The following is a 6,118-nucleotide window of genomic DNA, read 5'->3' as shown; positions in this document are numbered from 1 at the left end:
CTGAATGCAGCTCATATAACACAGATCTGTTACTCAAATGTCCACATAAAATTTTACGGGGGGGGGGGGGGGGTCAAGGGGGGTGAGAAAAAGAGGAACAATGGAAGAATTGAAATACCATTCCTGGAGGAAGTGGTGCTGCAGACTCCCAGACCTGGTCAGGTGATCTAGGCTGAACGAGCCAATCGGAACTCAGATTTTTGCATTCAGCATAAATCACATGACCCAATGCCTAGGTTTTCTGATATGTGGACATGTTGTGCATGCATGGAATCACCTGAAAAGCGCCATGCATGAGATGCTGTGTAGCTCTGTCAGGTCCCATAGCCTGGCACAGATCTGCAGCTTTCTGCTCCTGCTTGGGGGGGGGGGAGGGGTTCACATAATTCCACGCAAGCACAGACTTGCCATGTTGCTCTGTCAGGTCCCATAGATCCAGCAGCATACAATGGGGAAAATATTTATTTGACCCCCTGCAGACTTTGTAAGTTTGCCCACTTACACAGAAATGAAGGGTCTATAATTTTTTTTTTTTTTTATCATAGGTGTATTTTAAATCAGGGGTCGTCAACCCCCGGGCCGCAGGCCACTACCCGGCCGTAGCGTCTTTGCAGCCAGGGCCGCGGCAGGCGGCATGACATTTTGAGTCACCAGTGGATCAGTGAGGGAAGCGGGCTGGCGAGCAGAGATGACATCTCTCTCTGCCCACCTAGCATCACCGCTCATTCTACATTATAGTGAGTTGAACTATTTCATTTATATTACAATGTAATATAAGAAATAATGTGCTTCATTCATTCTGACACCATACCAATCATGGTGCCGTGATGATTGAAGTACCGCAGAACACCAGCTATTGCCCTGATAAATTGCCCGCGAAATTCGCTTACCCCCCCCCCCGTGTGCGTAAATAGACCTCTCCCTCCACAGTAGATCCCTTCCAGCAACATAAGACCCCCCAGCAACAATAGATTCCCCATCAGCAACAATAGACCCTCACACAAAATCAGATCCCCACCAATGACAAAAGATCACCAGCAGCCAACATCAATAGACCCTCCAGCACACCCCACACCCCATGCTATTACATACATTCAGTGCTGGAGGTGCCGGAAATGCGTTCCCCCGCGTTCCCGCTGAAAAAAAGCCCTGGTCTCCATCATTTAACCACTTCCCGCCCAGCCTATAGCAGAATGACGGCCGGGAAGTGGTTCAGTTATCCTGAGTGGTTCAGGATAAGCCACGATCGATCGTTGGTGTGGTGTGTCAGTCTGACACACCGCATCTCCGATCTCGGTAAAGAGTCTCTGATGGAGGCTCTTTACCACATGATCAGCTGTGTCCAATCACAATCACGTGTATCGGCTTTTCCTCTACTCGCACTGACTGATGCGAGTAGAGGAGAGCCGATCGTCTGCTCTCCTGACAGGGGGGTCTACACTGATTATCAGTGCAGCCCCCCCCCCCCCAGGATGCTCGCCCATGGCCACCAGGTAAGCCCACTAGAGCCCACCAGGGATGGCAATCATTGCCCATTAGGGATGGCACTCTGTGCCCATCAGTGATGCCTATCAGTGCTGCCTATATGTGCCCTCCAGTGCCACCTACTAGTGCCCATCAGTGCCACCTAGGAGTGCCCATCGGTGCTGCCTATGAGTTCCCATCAGTGCTGTATATCAGTGCCACCTATCAGTGCTGCATATAAGTGCCACCTCATCAGTGCCAATCAGTACTGCCTCATCAGTGCCCGTCAGTGCAGCCTCATCAGTGAAGGAGAAAACGTACTTATTTACAAAGTTTTGTAACAGAAACAAAGAAAAACTTTTTTTTTTTTCAAAATTTTCAATCTTTTTTTTATTTGTAGCGCAAAAACTAAAAAAAAAACCCAGAGGTGATCTATTTGTGGGAAAAAAATGATAAAAATTTTGTTTGAGTAGAGCGTCGCATTACTGCGCAATTGTCATTCAAAATGTGAGAGCGCTGAAAGCTGAAAATTGGTCTGGGCAGGAAGGTGTATAAGTGCCCTGGTACTGAAGTGGTTAAAATACACCTATGATAAAAAGTATAGACCCTTCATTTCTTTGTATGTGGGCAAACTTACAAAATCTGCAGGGGAACAAATAATTATTTCCCCCACTGTATCTGCACATGCGCGAGATCACGCTGCATACGTCTCCTAAGATTTAAAAAAAAAAAAAAAACTGAACCTGTTGCTGTCCACGTAACACCTATGTGCAGCGGCAGAAGGGTGGGCTTTAATGCTGACGCGTTGCACATATGCATCGCAGGGGACCAATGTTCCTGTGCTGAGAGTGCGCTCCCCGCACAGACACCGACCTGTCAAAGACCGCTGTCGGCCTGGGTTAACGATCAGTAGCTGGCAGGACCAGCTCCCAATCATGTGACCACTGTGCCAGCCAATCAGTGGTCACATGAGCACCGATCCTTCCTGCCTCCCCCCTCCCCCGTCCCTCCCAGGCATTCAGAACTTTTTAAAGCGGGGGTCCACCTATCTATCGTTTTTTTTTTTTTTTTTTTTGGAGTTCATTCACAAACTTTTCTTCTCATGATTATCTATTCACATGTTCTGTGTAATAAGTCCGCCTGTGTCCGATTTCGTTGTAAAGAATAACTTATAAAATTCACTGCAGGCGGTTTCCATCTTCATTGTGGGCATTTGAAGCCCACAAGCATGTATTTCCTGGATGCGGTGAATGCTGTGCTCCCAGCATTCACCGAGATGTTGTGATGACGCTGTTGCACAATGCATGCTGGGAAGCCTGAGACTAGCTCCCAGGGGACTGTGGGAGGTCTGGGAGAGGCTAGAAACACGCCTACTCCCATGGGAGGAAAACCAGGAAGTGCTAAGAAGATTAGAAAGAAAAAGGTAATTATGGCGATTTAAATTTTTTTACACAGCATGTCAGCATCTAGGCAAGGAAGAGAATACATAGAGATAATGTTCAAAATTTGGGTGGAACCCCACTTTAAAGGGATGCCGAGGCAGGAGGGAAAAATTTCCACCAATTGTGTAAGAGGAAGGGGGGGGGGGGGGGGTGTGAAGTCAGAGGGGAGGAAAGCTGGACTTACACTTGTAGAATTCATTAGTAATTTTTCGTTTTAAGAATGTCCGTCTGATTTCCTACTCATTTGTGGGGTGCAAAAAGGTGTCCATCCCCGATCTTAATGGCAAGAAAATTTGAAGAAGCAGGGTTGAAAATTTTTTCCCGAGCAACAGTGTATATGGTTGTCATTTGGGAAGATACAATCATTCCATAATTATTAAGCCCAATGCCATGTGACAGTTCAAAATCATATAATAAAAAATTCAACCAGCGTCAATCACATGAGATTGAAATAAAGCAGCTAATACTGAGAATAAAACTTATCAAATCCAGCAAATACAATTCATAAAAAGCAGTACAGCGCATAAAAATTAATTAATTAATCATTTGAAGCAATATTATGTTATAAAAAGTCCATAAACAAGAAAGTCATACATATGGGTGAAGGTCCTCTTTAAAGACTAAAATCAAAAAAACAAAGAAATTGCGCTAGGTGCATAAAAATTGTGATGAAGTAAAAAAGGTCCTGCTGCTATGCACTATAACCCGATATAAGGGTACAAAAAACTAGATATAATACAGAAAGTGCAGCGCTGGACATATGAAGTGAATGGTGAATTATTACTAAACCATATAATAAAAATTAATCAACAACAATGTATACAAATAGTGACCTATAAATATAGGTAGTGAATTACTTATGACCGTAAGCATATAAATATAGGTAGTGAATTACTTATGACCGTGAGCATATGGAATTACAGAAAAACATTTCTGGAAATAAAGCTTTTAAAGGTGCATAAAAGTCCAAAGCAATATTTTTCGTGCAATGTGAGTTTCAGGGGTGCATCTTCGATAATCGGTGTTGCCCACCACCGGATAGGTGAATGAATAAAAGGCTTACCAGAAAGCCTGTGACCGCCCTTATTCAGGGGGGTCAAAACAGGCTTAGCAGATATGGGGGGACCACCACACGGATACTCCGGTTGGCACCTGATGGATCAATGGGTCAAGACTCCTTGCCAGGTAATTCTCCAGCCGACAACCACTGTGGATGTTCTCCCGACTCCTGTCCTCTCATGGGGCAGACTTGAAGCTCCCACGGATTCAGTGCAGGAATGATGTAATATAAAGTTGCCAAAAAAGGGGATAAAGAAAAAATGCTCCGCTGGTGCAGATTGGTCTCAAGTATTAAAAGCAAAAAAAATGGAATAAAACAAACAAGATAAAAAACGACACTACCGCCGTTTGTTTAAAGATCGCGCATGCGCGGTGCGTGCAATGTTGTGACCCTACGGCCGTTTCGTCACAACTGACGTCATCAGGGGTACGCACCGACGCACGCGCATGCGCATTAAATAACCAAGCGTCAAGACGGAGGACGCTATGATTGGTTCACACTAGGCTGTGCTTCATGTAAGAAATCAGCTACAGGGAAATTTAACATAGACATAAACCTACCTATTCAATTAAGCAAAGGGAACGTCAAGCTGTTAGATTACGCCCTATCGAAGCAACAGCATGTAAACACTCAACCGATGCCATCTAGTGGTTTTTTTGAAAATTACACCAGAAATTCAGCAGTGGCATATAACCAGGCTGCATTATAAAAAATAATGAAGTTGATTAATTAATTAATTAAAAATAACATAAAAAATGAAAAATATAAAAAATATATAAAAAACTTATATAAATATATACAAAACTATTAATACATTTATTATTATAATGTCCGCAGACGTCTATAATATTATGGGGCTAAATTAATTCAAAAATATAATATAAAAAAAAAGCAACAACAAATGACGTCACTTCTAGTGCCATCCAATAGGGTATTAGAAAATCATTGTACCCAAATTAATATCAGCCTTAATGTTCACAATTAAATGGAATCAGGTAACAATATACCCCTATATAAGGGGTGAGTTTATATAATATATTAGGGAAAAAAACAAGAGGATAAAACTGAAGCCTGTTAATGCCTATTGTGAAAACAATAACATAGCCTACTCCTTACAAAAATTCTAAAACAATGATACATGAAAATACCACCCCTATTTGGGACCAGAACTAAGTCAGTATATAGAAAATATAAAAAGAATTCAATGAAAAAAAATTTTTTAGAAATTCTTTAAATTCCCTTCACCATCAGGGGGCATATATCTGGTGTTCGGCTTTTATCATTAGAAGTACATTGGATAAACAGAACATGGTTAAACCCAGAAAGTATACCCGAGTAGGACATCAACTTCTCCAACAACCTCATCTTTTCAACTGTTGTTGATAAAACAGTTGATGTCCCACTCTATATTTAAACCATTCGGGGCATGGGAACCAAGCCTAAAGATCCAGTTAGTTTCTGATCTCGATATGGTTCGCTTTCCATTACTGCCTCGCCAGTGTGGAACATATTTTTCTATCCCTATAAAGGTGGTGCCACTGGGGTCTCTATTGTGCACTTCGTCATAGTGTCTAGAGACACTATGTTTATCGAACCCTTGTTTGATATTAGTGATATGTTCCCCTAACCTTACGCTGAGTTTCCTGGTGGTGCGCCCCACATACTATAAACCACAGGGACACCTGAGGAGGTATACCACACACTTGGAGGCGCATGTTATGAGAGAGTTAATAGGGTAAGTGACTCCTGTGCCTGCTGATGTAAATTCTGTGAGCCTTCTCTGGCGTAATGCGTTCACTCTACAAACCCTACATCTTCTACAGGGAGAAAAGCCCTTTAGGTCACCAAAGAAGGTCGAACGCTGAGGTGGATCGGGGACATTTGGTGCTAGAGTGTGCCTTAGGTTCATAGCCCCTCTAAATAAGACATGAGGGTTATTAGGCAGTAGAGGGCCAAGAACACGGTCGTTCTTAATGACCGGCCAATGTCTTTTTAATGATTCTCTTAATGGCCCAGTGTTGGCTGGAATAAGTGGTAAGGAAAGCTAAACTGAAGTCCTCACCGTTGTTAACCTGGGGGGGTTTATCTCCTAGAAGTTCCGTACGGTCTCTATTCCCGACTTCCACGATTAAAGTTTCTAACATAATTGCCT

The sequence above is a fragment of the Aquarana catesbeiana genome, linkage group LG11 (assembly GCF_042186555.1).
Source record: "Aquarana catesbeiana isolate 2022-GZ linkage group LG11, ASM4218655v1, whole genome shotgun sequence".
Classification (NCBI taxonomy): Eukaryota; Metazoa; Chordata; class Amphibia; order Anura; family Ranidae; genus Aquarana; species Aquarana catesbeiana.
This window is presented reverse-complemented; position numbering follows the sequence as displayed.